The 15,204-nt window shown below is 34.8% G+C and overlaps 1 protein-coding gene across 8 annotated transcripts in view; it reads left to right on the top strand.

Annotated features, from left to right (window-relative positions):
• Positions 1-15,204, top strand: part of GREB1L (GREB1 like retinoic acid receptor coactivator) — a 285,560-nt gene that overhangs the window by 129,330 nt on the left and 141,026 nt on the right. For 7 of the 8 annotated variants that reach the window (XR_016214605.1, XR_016214606.1, XM_051852064.3 and 4 more), the window contains exon 3: positions 11,457-11,564. The gene's annotated coding sequence lies outside the window, so the exon portion shown is untranslated. Of the gene's footprint in view, positions 1-9,162; positions 9,294-11,456; positions 11,565-15,204 lie in introns of those variants that run through there. The other variant, XM_089305845.1, reaches the window with a different exon arrangement.

Here is a 15,204-nt window from a genome sequence, read left to right as displayed (position 1 = left end):
GGCCCAACTCCTTGGGCCCCTGCACCCATGTGGGAGACCTAGAAGAAGCTCTTGGCTCCTGGCTTCAGATCGGCGCAGCTCTGGCCGTTGCGGTCAGTTGGGGAGTGAACCAGTGGATGGAAGATCTCTCTCTCTCTCTCTCTCTCTCTCTCTCCTTCCCTTTGTGTAACTGACTTTCAAATAATAAATAAATCATTGAAAAAATAAATTATTTAAAAAAATATTTTTGTTGTACTATGCTAGAGATTACCATAGTAGGTGCTGTGATTTCAATAATAGGCAGAAATAAAAAACATAGTTCCAGCTTCTGTGGAGTTTAGACTCTTAAAAGGAAAAACAAACATTAATTAACCATACAGATTATTATGTAACTCAAAAATAGTTTAATTGTAGTAAAAAGAGAACATAGGACTGACGGGGTCAAGGATGGCTTCTGTCAGGAAACCATGACTGGATTGAGGTCTGAGTAGTTAAAGGGGTCTAAGTAAGCAAAAGCGAAGGAGGAGGTGGGTGCTGTTACAGGCAGAGGAGGTATGTGTTTATGGTTTATCAGTGTTGCTGGAGCACGGCATTTAGGAGAAGAAAAATGCAAGGCAAAGCAGAAATGACATACAAGGATATTGATTTTGATCCTGAAGTCAGTGTAAAACCTTGAAGGTTTTTAAAGAGTTGCCACAATTATATTTGTACTATGTGCAGAGAAGTGATTGGAAGGTGCCAGAGAGGAAGCAAGGAAACAAGTGGGCAAGATGGTATTGGTTCGTGGGAGGAGAGCTCAGTTCAAAACCAGGAGGACCTCTCCACAGAGCAGCTCACAGGATGCTGACTGCCTTCCCTCAAAACAAATGATCCGAGAGAGCAAGTATCCTCTTTGACCTTGGAAATTGCACGCTGGCTCCTGTTCAATATTGTATTGATTGCATAAGTCAGCCCTGTTTGAATGTGGGAGGGGATTACACAGGAGGTGAGAACCCTCAAGGAACCGCCATGGAAGATGGCTATCACAGCCTAAGTTTGTTGAACTCCAACGCTTAATTGCTGGGTTGTATATTATGGGAGTGTGAAGGAAGTTGAGACTCAGCGTATGGATAGAAGAAAACCAGAAAAGCAGTAAAATAAAATGCAGTAGAAAGGAAGGAAATTATCAGAAATTTAACAAGACCAAAACTCAATCTTATAACATGATTTGATACAGTTCCAACTCACCTCCCCTTATAAACTTCTGTGAAAATGTTTTCCCCTGTATTTTCTTTGATTATTTCCATTATTGATGCTTATAAAGTTCCACAAAAATTTTGATATTTTATTTAGAATCATATTTAGCTTATTATTTTAAGATATATATATATATATATATATATATATATATATAAACAAGGATTAGATTTCCTTTTAAGAAACCTAGTCTATTTCTCTGTGTGTACAAATTTGCTCTTAAGTCATCTAATAAGGTTTAGTTTTAACAAATTTTATGGAGTGGGCATTTGGGTTACTAGTTAAGCTGTTGGTTGGGATGCCTGCATCCCATATCAAAGTGCCTAGGTTCAAGTCCCAGCTCTGCTCCCAACTCCAGCTTCCGGCTAATACACTCCCTGGGAGCTAGCAGTGATGGATCAAAAAGTTAGGTCTCTGAGACCCACAGGGGAGGCCTGGATTGAGTTCCCAGGTCCTGGCTTTGGCACTTGTCTCCCAGAACCTGGGAGCACTCTCTTTTGTCTCCTTCTGCCTCATCTCTCCCTCTCTCTTTCTCTCACTCTTGCTCGTGCTCTCTTTTTGCCACTCAAATAAATATATGAATAGTTTAAAAAGTTATTATCACGTGTCCATCATTAAGATGATTCCCAGGGATTATTTTCCTGGTTGATTTTGTGAATGGGATCTCTTATCAACTCCCATAATTTCCATAGTGTTTTCTTTTTTTCTATTTTTATTGATAAATAAAAGCTTGGGGCCAGCTCTGTGGCGTAGCAGGTAAAGCTGCCACCACCTGCAGTGCCAGCATCCCAGATTGGCACCAGTTCATGGCTGCTCCACGTCCGATCCAGCTCTCTGCTGTGGCCTGGGGAAACAGCAGAGAATGGCCCAAGTCCTTGGGCCCCTGCACCCATGTGGGAGACCCAGAAGAAGCTCTTGGCTCCTGGCTTCAGATCGGCACAGCTCTGGCTGTTGTGGCCAATTGGGGAGAGAACTAGCAGATGGAAGACCTCTCTCTCTCTGCCTCTCCTTCTCTCTCTGTGTAACTCTGACTTTCAAATAAATAAATCAATAAATATTTAAAGATATATACATATATAAAAGCTATATATGTATTATATATATATATGTGGTAACATGATGTTTTGAAATATGTGTACATTATGAATTGGCAAATTCAAGATAATTGACATATCTGTTACCTCACTTAATTTTTTTTCATAATGAGAACCCTTAAAATCTCTTTACTTAGCAATTTTCAAGTATGTAATACATTGTAATTAAATACAGCCATTATGTTATACAATCAGTCCTTTGAACTTATTCCTCCTAACTGAAATTTTGTATCCTTTGACCAACTTCTCCCCAGCCCATGCCCCTCCTCAGCCCAACCCCTGGAAAACACTGTTCTATTTTCAGCTTCTATGAGTCTGACTCTTTCGGATTCCACATGTAAGGGAGATCATGCAATATTTTTTTTCTGTTCCAGGCTTGTTTCATTTAATAGAATGTCCTCACAAGTTCATCAGTTGTACCTAAAATTATACTATTTCTTTCTTTTTAAATGCTAAATAATAATTTCATTGTATATATATGCCACATTTTCTTTATCCATTCAGTGGTTGATGGAAACATAGAATGGTTCCATATCTTGGCTATGGTAAATAATGCCACTGTGAACATGGAGGTACATCTCTTTGAGACACTGATTTCATTTCCTTGGGACATACAGTAGTCCCTTTTGTCAACATGGGATACATTCCAAGACCCCCAATGGATAGATGCCTGAAACCATCAATAATAGAACTGAACCTTGTTCAGATGCTCTTGACTTTCCATGGGATTTTATCCACATAAACCCACTGTTAAGTTGAAAAAGCATTTAATATCCCTAAATTACTAAACACCATAGCTTCACAACATAGAACACTGCAGAGTGTCAGTAGTTTATCCTCACAACCACATGGTGATAGTGGCTGCATCTCACTGCTTCTGCCGAGCATGATTTGACATGTACATCACTAGCCAGGGAGATGAAAATTCAAAATATGATTTATACTTAGGTTTTTCCTACACATAATTGATACATGGTTTTACATTTATTTTAAATTAAATGTATAAATTAAATGTATGGATTTTATATATGGTTAAATACGTGATTTATACATGGTTTTTCCTATACATACATACCAACAATAAAGTTTAATTTATAAATTAGATACAAGATGAACAAAAATAATAAAATAGAACAATCATAATACACTCTAATAAAAGTAATTTAAAAATTATTATTTCTAGAATTTTCCATTTAATATTTTTAGAATGTGATTGACCAAAGGTTAACTGAAACTGCGCGAAGCACAACTATAGATAAGAGGAATTACTGTAATCCCAGTAGGGGGATTGTTCGATCATATGATAGATCTACTTTTTAATTTTTTGATAAGCCTCCTTGCTTATTTCTGTAATGGCTGTACTAGTGTACATTTCCACCAACAGTGTGCAGAAGTTCTCTTTCCTCTGCATCCTTTCCAACAATTATATTTCATCTTCTTCATAATAGCCATTATAACAGGTATAAGGTGGTATCTCATTGTGGTTTATGTTTGCATTTCCCTGATAATTAGTGATGTTGAGCATTTTCTCATATATCTGTTGCCCACTAGAATGTCTTCTTTTGAGAAATGCCTATTCAAGTCTTTTGTTCATTTTTTAATCTGGTTTTCTTACCTTGGAGTTCCTTATGTATTTTGAATTTTAACCCCTTTTAAATGTGTGATTTGCAAATTCTTTTTTCCATTCTGTGGGTTGTCTCTTCACTATGTTTGTTTCCTTTCCTTTGCTTTTTAATATAATGTATTCTCTTTGTCTATTCTTACTTTTGTTGTCTGTTATTTTAGAGTTACAGCCCCAAAAATCATTGCTTAGACTAATGTCATGGAGCTTTTCCCCTACATTTTTTTCTAGTTGTGTTACAGTCCCAGATCTTACATTTACATCTTTAACCCATTTTGGGTTTTCTATATGGTTGAGATAACGGTCTAATTTTATCTTTCTGCATGTGGATGTTCAGTTTTCCAACACAATTTATTGAAGAGGCTGCCTTTCCCCCATTATGTGTTATTGGCATCTTGGAAGAAAATCAATTGATCATAAACGCATGGATTCATTTATGAGCTATTTATTCTGTTTCACTGATCTATTTTTATATCAGTGTGTCCTTTTATGCCAGCACCATGATGTTCTGATTATTGCAGGTTTGGGAAATCAGGTGGTATAATGCCTCCAGCTTTTTCTTTCCCCCTCAAGATTGCTTTGCTTATTAGGGTCTTTTGTGTTTGCAAACAAATTTTAAGATTGTTTACTCTATTTCTGTGGAAAATGCCATTCGAATTTTATTAGAAATTACACTGAATCTCTGGGTTGCCTTGAGTGGTATGGGTATTTTAACAATATTAATTCTTCCAATCTATGAACACAGCATATCTTTTATTTATTTGTGTCTTCAATTTCTTTCATCAATATTTTATAGTTTCCAATATACCGATCTTTCACCACCTTGTTTAAATTGCTTCCTAAGTGTCTTATTTTCTTTTGTAGCTATTGTAAATGGAATTGTTTTCTTCATTTTAGTTTATTATTAAAGTACAGAAATGCTATGGATTTTTGTATGTTGATTGTATATTCTTCATATCAACTTTACTGAATTTCTTTGTTCTAATAGTTGCTGGAGTCTTAGGGTTTCAACATATAAGAGCATGTCATCTGCAAAGAGAGATCATCATAGTGCTTTCAATCTAGAAATGTATTACTTTTACCACTTCCCACCATTTGAAGTTAGGTGACTCGGCCCTGATTACCAGGTGGCTCAGTTGGGAGCTTTTCATCTTGAACATACAAATTTTTTGTGCTACATTGATAGGAAATCAATTTGCATACCCAGTCAAACTTTGTTAAAACTAATACTCCCTTAAGTATCACTTTCTTTTGGTATTAGATTTCAAGGTAGTAATGTACAGTTTATAGCACATCTCTAGTTTTTAGCATTCTCATTTTGAAGTATAGTGTCAAGACTTGAGGCACTGTCTCTCATCTCCTCCATTCCATTCTCCCAGGACAGGATTCCTACCAGACAGGAACTGTTTCTTCTTTGAGGTCTAAATAGCACCTAACCATCTATTGCACTGGATAAATATTTAATGAAGATTGAATATTTCCTCTGTGGTGGATCAATGACTCCTGTTGATCCCTAAGGAAAGCTTTTATTCTTTTTATGTTATTTAGTAGCTTAAGAAATTTGTTTTCCTGAAAATTGTTATTAATGCCAAGGTTCTGCTTCAGTGATACAAAACTTAATTCCCTTAGGTTTTAGTTGAGTATCTTTCTTGGATTACACATGCAGTTTGAATATTTTTGTCATTTGAAATCCCTTGCATAGTTTTTTCATAATATGCATTGTTTATGAACTTTTTGAAGGCTCATATGCATGGATTTCAAATGTTTTTGCATTAAAATAATCTTATCTTTTAGTAACATTTTCCATGAATTTTTCAAGTACCCTTGTTTAAATCTGAGATTCATTAATCTGGTAGCATGCAATAAAATCATTTGTAAGTAGGGTGGTTTGTTTCTAGAAATTGTGAAAACAAAAAAATAACTACTAATAAAGTATTAGTAGATACGTTTGTGGTGAATTTTTAATGGAAGAAATGTAACTTTCATTGATAAATGTCTCCCAAAACATAGTTTTTTCCTTTCATTTGACAAAAAATTTGTATTTCTGTGTTTTTAACTTCATTCATGTATTTATTTTCCTATTTTTAAATTTTTATTAACTTTTATCGGGTGTAAATGAAATACGTTTATCTTTGCATATGGATCCTCTAAAGTTATGAAGGAAATGAGATAGCATGGAAATTTTCAGCTTGAAAAATTGCAATCACTACAGTGTAATCATTTGGTGCAAATTTTTAATGTGGGATTCAGATGGAATTTATCAAGTAATTAGAAAAACAAAATCCTCTCATTTAAATAAAACAGAAAAATGAGAAGGTAGGAAAAGAATGTATATACTTTGTTTTCTCTTTCTAATCAAAGAAGCAAGTGAACTTTAATATGAAATAGACAAGTCATGCCTTGTGGCAAAAAATCCAACATTTTTGAGGAATAACTTCACTGTGTTATACTTTTGGTGACTTTTGGGACCCATTTTTCAATTTAGATAACTGTTGTTAACATTAGTGTTTATTTTATGAGAGAAAAATTATGTTTGCTGGCAAATAGTACATATTTGCTAGCAGGGGGTGAAAAGATCAGTCGAGTCACAGTGGTCTGATAACTGGTTTTAGGTCTTTTTGACCCAGGAGTCTGTGACCTGTGAAATTTCCACGTTTTTGGATTTGTTAAAATGTTTTACAGTGCAAGGATTTAAACTTAGATGAACATCAAACTGCAGAGTTGGCTAATGTGGCCCAAAACAAAGGATATCAAAGTATAAATGGGAAAGAAGTTCTGACTACAGTGAACATATATGAGGAGACTCCACAGTTGAGGAAGATTCTTCCTAACTCACAGCAAAGAGAACCTGCAGTTTAACCTGGTATTTGCAATGCTCTGATTACTCAGCAGCATTCCTTTTTGTGAAATCATTGCCAAGAAAATGTACCCAAATCTTGAGTTACAGATTGTTCTTGCATCTGATTGGAAGGGGCCTGTGAGTTATTTGAAAGGTACTGCAGATCCAAGGCTGCACAAATGAAAGTGGAGACTTGGGGGAGGGTTTGAATCAGGGAAGGGAAGCTTCCTAGACATTACAGCTCTGTCCAGAAGCCAAATGGGAGATAAATCACCACTGGTCACCTCTCTTCTTATTGAAATGGTTCAGCCCTGGGGTTTAACTGAAGGACTAACAGGGTTTTGAAGTGCAAATAGGATGGTGAAGGGTAAACCCTTTTAGGGTTTCATTTTGATGGATTTTTTCCCTGTGTGGATTTCTGGCACTGACTGTGATCTGGAAGGGGCCCTTAAAAAAGAAAAGTTTTGTTTTGTTTTTGATCAATCAGGCAATGAGAACTTTCCACAAGGGTGTACTTTTCCTGCATGCATATTGATCCCATTGTGTTTAAAAAGTAGATAATTTAATTGGGTCTTTTTTTGAGCTTTCTGAAGTGGAGCTGTCATTTCAAGGTCACATCTCTCTTTGAGTATAGATACCAAACTTTGAGAGTGTTGAAGGATGTGATACTTTGGGATCAGTACTTTTTGCAATATTGCTTAGACTAATGTGTTTTAAACAGTCTTCTAGTTAAAATCACGTCCATATTAGAGTAAGTCTTTTGTTTTAAAAATAAGCATTTTATAATTATTTAATCATTTCTCATTGTGATATATAATTATACATATTCATTTAATTGTTTTGCATGAATTTTTGTTAGCCTTAAAAAGACTAAACACAAAGTGCTAGACTGTGAAATATTACAGTATGTTTTTATTGAATTACACTGAAATGTATGAGGAAATAAGGAAGACATAAAAATGTTTAAATAGGACTAATTGATGTATCAAATTGAAAAAAATTTTTAACCTCCTCTGCCCAAATAATTCTAATGCAAGATATAAAAATGTATGTCTTTAGAAAATGGGAATGAGAAAAGTCATTATAGAATCTAAAGAAAAATGATTATAGCATGATTTAAAGGCTTTGTGTGTAAAATGGTTTAATTAATGTTTTTACCAATGAAATGCTATTTTAATTGCTTACATTTTTCTTGGAAATATTGTTGATGGAACTTTTCTTGAGTGTTTTGGCTCTTTGGATGTTGCGTAAACATTTCCACCTTTTGCCCTTTTAGAGAATGATAATTTATCTAGCTGCAAGAGGTTTTTCTCTGTATTGCTTGATGCCTACTACGAAAATGGGTTGTTAATCTCCATAATTGACATTGATCACACCATGTTCTTAATTGACCTCTAGGTTGGTTTTTGTTTTTATATATGCTTAAAAATTTTCCTTTTACTGTATTTATCTGAAAGGGAGAGGTATGTTTATTTCTTATTACTGTATGATGATTTTAAATAAGATGCTTTAGCAACAACAACAAAAGTCCAAAATCCTGGATGACATCAGGCAGAACTTCCCTGTCATTAGTTTGTTGCTGGGAGATGTTAATAAGGCCTTTTCTTTGTTAGATAGGAGATCTGCAGCCCTTCCCAGAATCCTCTTGTTAACTGTCTCTTTAACCCAAGTTGGAGGTTGTCTGATGAATGAATGGTGAGCTTTTTTTTATGAGCTACACATACTGTTGACATTGTGTCACGTTGCTTTTTAATTTCTAATGTGTTTTTAATTTGCAAAGCATGCATGCGCCTTTCACAGCAGTAAAACTGAGTCAGCATTTCTGAGATATTGCTTTATGCAAACAAGAAAGGTCAGGCTTGCGATTGTTGCATGGTAGTCTTACATTTCCTGAAACACACATGTGAATGAATTTCACTTTGAATATTGTTGAATAAGAGAAAATAACTTGAGAAAGGCTTTTTTCCCAAGAACCTCTCTTGCCTCTTGGCGAGTGAATTGCCCCAATATAAAAGCATGGGGAGGGGGGAAAGTGAGTTACAGAGTGAAAAGGCAATCCACAAATAATCACTCTTTTCTGCCTTTGATTGTGTCAGATTTTTTTTGTGTGTGTGGCAATTGTTTTCTTTTTCACTTAGAAGAGGTTTATGGTCCAATGTCTGTCAAGTCAGCCCCTGTCTTAAGGTTGCAGTTGTATTTCTCTCTGGAGTTCCTGGAGGTGATGTTATCTTTTGTTCACTCAGCAGTGTGGTCGTTCCTGAGAGCATCTGTCACTTTAGGCATTACAAGATGGATGGGTCTCCAGTGAACTGCTGGTTGAAGCAAATGGTGAAAATAAGAAAAGACAAGGGGTTGCAGGGTCTGCAGAGGGGACAGACAATGAGGAAACACTGTTAGAAATCAAGAGTAAGCTGAGCAATAGAGGAAGCAAGAACAAAGATGGATCAGATGTCATTTTATAAACGTCCTGGAAATCAGACTCCTTTGGTGGCTATCCTGATCTGAGGGAGACATTTGCATCATGGTAAACAACTCTGTGCTTTGGATTTGCAAAATGTGTTTAGATGTTAGCAAAATTATATCTGAGAAAAGTTTCAGAAAATAAGGCTAATGATGTAGAATGTTTTAGATTAGCATTTTGCTGCTTAGAAAATTAGTGTTTTAAAGATTAAATTTAAAATCTAACCTTTACATTTTTCTATTTTATTTTCTCTAATTTTTCTTTTCTACAATCAGCTGGGCAATTATAGATTTTTTACAGTATTGGAAAAGTTTTGGTTGTGTCAGTAACATCTCTAATATTTACTGAATACTTTTTGGCTTTTTTGCAAGTGAATCCTGAAAATTCTTTGCTCACGCTTTAGGATGGCTGGGGGTAGATTTTAAGTTATTTTAAGTAACTTCCAACTTCATTTAAGGGACTCTTTGATCAAAAAAAGAAAAATACTTGCTACTGATCTGTCAGAACAAATTGGATATTTGTATTGTATTTAGATTTGTGTTCATTTTGTTGTCATAAGTCACAATTTTCTAATTTTGGCTGATGCAAAGTACCTACAGTGTAACACAAGGAACAGGAAGGAGGTTGGCTAAGGACCAAGAAAGGAGAATTGAGTGGGGGGGTAGAGGAGGGCATGTGATTGGAAAAAAATGATTTTGTCAAACTTTTTGGCATTCGTCAATGAGAAAGACCCACAGGTTGAAAGGCAAAGAAATTAAGATGATTAGAAGCTTTAAACTATACAAATGGTAGAGTATCTTCCTTCTCTATGGGTGTAAATAATGGATGAAAGAGTAAGAGTGACAACAAAGGATCAGGTCGTTTAAGAGAATGTGTGCAGCCTGAATAGAGGTCTGTGGCCCAGGGCCAAAGGTCTTAGCTTTGAGTGTAATTAGAAGAAAATACAAAAATGTCATTACTAGCAGGTGAAGTGTGCAGCACGTGGCCAAAAATTAGCAATTTTAGACTCTGAAGCTATTGGAATTGGATTACTGCCCTTTTTCAAAATCATTAAGGTCCTTGTGGAGTCATATAGTTTCATTGGCAGTAATGCAGTTTGACCTTGTTGACCATATGGGGTAATCCTGGGTTTGGATGTAGGTAGCAAGGCTCCTGACTTAGAAAAAGATGTCTGTGTGTATGGGGGCAAGGGGTAATATGTGAGTTTGAAAATCTGGCTGTTGCATTTTTAATGATTCTTTTGCTTTGAAGACATTCTTCTGACTGTGAGAGGTAAGGTAAATATTTTTATTCTAAAATCTAAATTTTTTTTCTCTTTCAACCAAGTTGGTAAAAAAGAAAGTAAAATGAAAACAATTTTTAAAGAAAACATAAGTTAATATTACTTCAAATATTTTAGTGCCTTAAATATTCAGATCAAAATCACTACATTGTAAAGAAAATCCTCTTTTGTTTTCTATTTAGACCCAGTAACAAAAAACTAGGAACACTTCCAAATTTTGCATAAAAATCCTTGACAGTTTTTATTTCCCTTTATGCTTATAACTATATTTCCCATTATTCCATGTAAAGGTTTCTGTTAACCATAACCTATGTAGAAGAGAGAATAATATGATACTATAATTATATGCAATTATTATTATTTAGTTTAATATCTTCTAGGAAGACACTATTCAAATGAATAAGAAACTCTTTTTTTGTAGACTTTTTCTTGGAAATTATTAAAGCATTAATTTCAAAAAGTAGAAAAATAGTTTAAATTAATATTATGTTTTACATTTTTATATTTCTCTGAGTAGATAGATTTTGGTAAGTATCATGAATTACAAAACTCTTAAACTCATTAGGTAAATTACCTTTCACTAACTCAATTCCTAAAAATAAAAATAGTTTGTGGGGTTTTAACATTATGGTAACACCTGTCAAAAATGTAGGCTTGACAGATTTATTCTGTTTACATTTGGTAGGGGTATATCTTAAGATCAGCATAAGTTATTTTGGGGGTATATATAATTAGGATTGATTATTTTTGGAGTATTTAGGAAGGAAGAATACCTATGAATTTTTTAGTTATGATGTATATGGAATTGTGTAGTAAGACTTTGGTCATTTGTTTCTAATTATGATTTTTGTAGAATTATAAATATTTAATTATTATATTTCAGAATATGATGTACCTGAGAATTAACTTATGTTTTTTATTTTTTATTTCTTGTTTTTTCACAGGTACAGAAAATCTTTAAACAATTAAAATCTAGGCAGCAGGCTTCCTGAAGTGTTGACTGCCCAACTTAACCATGAGCATGATTCAAAAATGTTAATAAATAAACCAAGGTATTGTACACTTCTATATGCCCCCTTCTAAAATTTTTCAAGATCAAATTTGTTTGAATAAGTTATATTTACAATGTAAATAAAGCTACTATAGTTCATCCTTAAACTGATTAAGCAGATATTTTCTATGAATTCTCCTACCCCTTCCTCTTCTCCTTCATCTTTTCTATCCCCCCCTCAACAAACCTACTCAGCAGTGAGTTTTTCCCCCCATTTAGCCTCTGTATTTTCTATGTACCTAAAATTAAGGAAATAAGAATTCAGTTTTTCTTCCTCTTTGTTGATTGTCATTTTTACCTTTCAAGCTATCTAATGGGAAAGACTTCTAAATTATTAGCTTCTGCAGAAAAACCTAAACCAACTCTAGTGACATCTGTTCAAAAGTTGTCATATAACACCATCTTGAAAAAAAGTTATAAAAACTTTTTCTATTTTTGGCATTTGTTTTAGAAAATGTAAAAAGTGATAGCACCTTTTTTTTTTCTTTCCCATATGTGGAAGAAAACAAGTTTGCTTAGAACTGAGGATTTAGGGCTACTGTTTTCAGTAACTCTTGTCTATCAGAGAGGGGGCATAACCCAAGACTGTCTCTCCCCTTTTGGAAGTTACAATGTGCTTAAATAGCCTGGCATTTCCAAGGGAGGCCAAAGATCTTTTCCTCTTTTATGACCTGCTGTATCCTTTTGAGGCCAAAAAGAACAAGAGGGTCATTGCCACTTCAGCCTGGTCCTTGTTTGTGCCTTCATGGTGACCACGCAGATACTGAAGCCCAGTATTGGCTTAACATTTGGGCCTGGAACATCTGGAAAATGGTCAGAGAGGGAGCAGAGGAGGCAGAAGAAAGAGAGAGAACTGTTGCATTTTGTTTCACCAGGTGCTAGGAGGAAGCAACATTAGCCTTTTTGATATGGGAGGCAAATTCTGTGGGCCTTGGAGTGGAGTTAGGCTTCAACAATTGAAGAGGTCAAAGGACAGCTGAGTGGGGTCAGTGGGACACCATGGGGTGTATTTTGTTACTTAGTAAAAGGAGCAGCCTCCTAAAACCTTAAAGGATTCCCTTGAAAATCTGTGTTGTGAAAAGGTTTTATGAGTCTCGTGGTAAAAACTCCTGATTTATCTAAGGAACGCTTGCTTTTGTCTCGTGGAAGGAGAATCCTCACCAAACGTTGATCACTACTGTAAGAGTACAGGCCTGAAAGAACAGTTGGGGTTTGAACTGTATTTTGATTTCCAAAATATTTATCATTTTAATTTTTTTTCTCATTGAAGAATTCTGCACTGTTGAAATATCACCTTTATCTTTAACGAGAGCTCCAAGTGGAAGAGGGTAGAGAGAGGGAAGGGTAAGCACTGAACTGACAAGAATTTTTAAATTCTACAAGCTTTGGGCCCACAAGCAGGATATTATTAGTAAATCTTTTAAAATACTTCGACTTACTAACAGTAAAAAGTCATCTTTGAGCTTATTTTAACTTAGCAAGGTAACAAACGGCACATGACGTGTAATGTTTCTTTTGTTTCCGAGTTGATAGTTGATAGGGGTATCAGTTGATGAATAATCTTAGACCTGGTGTTTCTTCCTGAATGCATTTCTTGTACCACTTGTAGGAGTAAGAAGGAAACCAATGTCAGAGTCAAGAATAGTGAATAAGAAAAGCAATATAATAAGGAATTTCTCTTTGAAGAGAAATGGAAGAGGGAAGAACCTGCTTGGTGCTTCTTTCCGCAGCCCGTGACCTCAAGAGACCACTTAAGTTATGTGATTGTGGGTACCTGTGAAAGGTGTTCGCCACTTGGCAGATAGGTAGTGAAAGGGGACTGTCAGAGGAATTTAGCAGGATTTTGATATTTCAATTTGTAATTATATATATGTACATATACGTATAAGGGCACTTTGAAAAATTCATGGGAAATGGCATTAAAAGAAAATTTTATTTCAGTGTGAACATTTTTTAAATCCATACAGAATTTTTTTCAGAATACTCATTTCCATAAACTTTTTGAGCACCCCTCTTTATCTAGAAAGAAAGCATGTATTATAATACTCTGATGAGAAGGAAAAAATTAAATGTGGGGGAGTGTATAATACACTTTGTTAGGCATTTTCCTTCTAATGTATGTTAAGCATCACAATTATACTTAATGCATTTATTAATTGTGTGCAATTTTAAAGTCATTTTTAATGATTTACTTATGTTAAAGGAACATATACATAAATATAAGGCTTAGCATGCAAAGTACTCTATCTTCTCAAGGTTAAAGCACCTTTCAACAACTAATTTAGAAACCTAAGTGAACTGACTGATAATTGCCTAGAGAAAACCCACAGCTGTTTAAGTAGCATTGAAATTGTGGCAAAACTGACAAATACAATTAGCAATGTTAATAAGATAAGAAGATGGGAAGACAGGGGCAGATGACACAGTGGAAAGATGAAGGGAGCAGGCGTTAACAAGTTTGTATAGGACCAGAATGCTCACAGTTCCTTTGGATATACAGTGCTTGTTCATTTAAGCTAAGTCTGTCTTTCGCTATTCTCTAAATAACTTCAGAATGTGTTCAGATACATTTGTGCAGCCCCAAATTCCCATCTGATTTTGAAAGGAGCTGGCCATTTGGTAGGAGTATCTAAGAAAACAAACAAAATTTGATGATTCCAACGTATAATTTGACTTGCAATGTTTTTTAAAAAAGTCAATTTAGGTATATATCCATTTTACTATCATGATTGTGAATGGGGATTTCTTTACCTCTCTTTGAACCCTTAAGGTGTTTAGTCATATAAATGTGTTACAAAAGAAACTCTGTTTCTGGATTTAGTCACCCATAGTTACCATAAACAAACTCCACCCCCCGCCACCCCCCCCCAAAAAAACCCTGAAGAACCTTTAATATGTTGTTATGAATTATGTTATCTGGTAGGTGTTCATAGCCCATTTTCAAATGACTTCTTAGGAAAATTAAATGGAGAGAAGTAAATAAATTAGATGAGTGTATACAAATAAAATTAGTTATCTATGGCCTTCTCACTGTTTAATGTATCAGGTGAAATTTGGAAGATTATTATGATAGTTTCTTTTGAAATCCTGTTCTGTTTGGAAAATTGGTTTTTGCCTCTGGTGTTTTATGTAGATTTCAATGATTGTTGTGATAAATCCCCAGAAGTTTGTTCTCAAACCACAGAGGCTCTGAACTGAGTGTGGCAGCCCTGATGGATGTGGTGAGCCACACTTTGGAAGCATTTCTTGTTATTTAATGTTTTCTGTTCTGGATTATTGACTCTTCTCCCTGTTGAAAAATTGGTCTCTGGTGACATGGTCGAGGTCACACGTTGCCTATTATTGTTTTGCTTCTTTGATCTTACACAGGGATTGCCTGTGGTAATTACACTAGTTCCAAAGAGTCTTGACAAGATGTGTTTATTTTACAGAAGAATTTCTGGCATTTTAGGGAAGAAAGTGAAGATTTCTAGAAGTAATATATAGCTAACTCTTTGTTACAAAGGAAAAGTAGCACTATATTTTGTAGTTATGATAACTTTTAATAATTATTATGAAATTAGGTGGCATATTACAGTAATTATTTCTATAGCAGATTAATATGTTGCTTTTCTGTAGGATATTGCTAAAAGTGGTCAATT

This window comes from Oryctolagus cuniculus, chromosome 10, assembly GCF_051225735.1.
Source record: "Oryctolagus cuniculus isolate XC-2025 breed Fujian yellow rabbit chromosome 10, ASM5122573v1, whole genome shotgun sequence".
In the NCBI taxonomy this organism is placed as follows: Eukaryota; Metazoa; Chordata; class Mammalia; order Lagomorpha; family Leporidae; genus Oryctolagus; species Oryctolagus cuniculus.
Note: the sequence above shows the minus strand (reverse complement) of the source record. Positions and strands in the feature narration are given on the sequence as shown.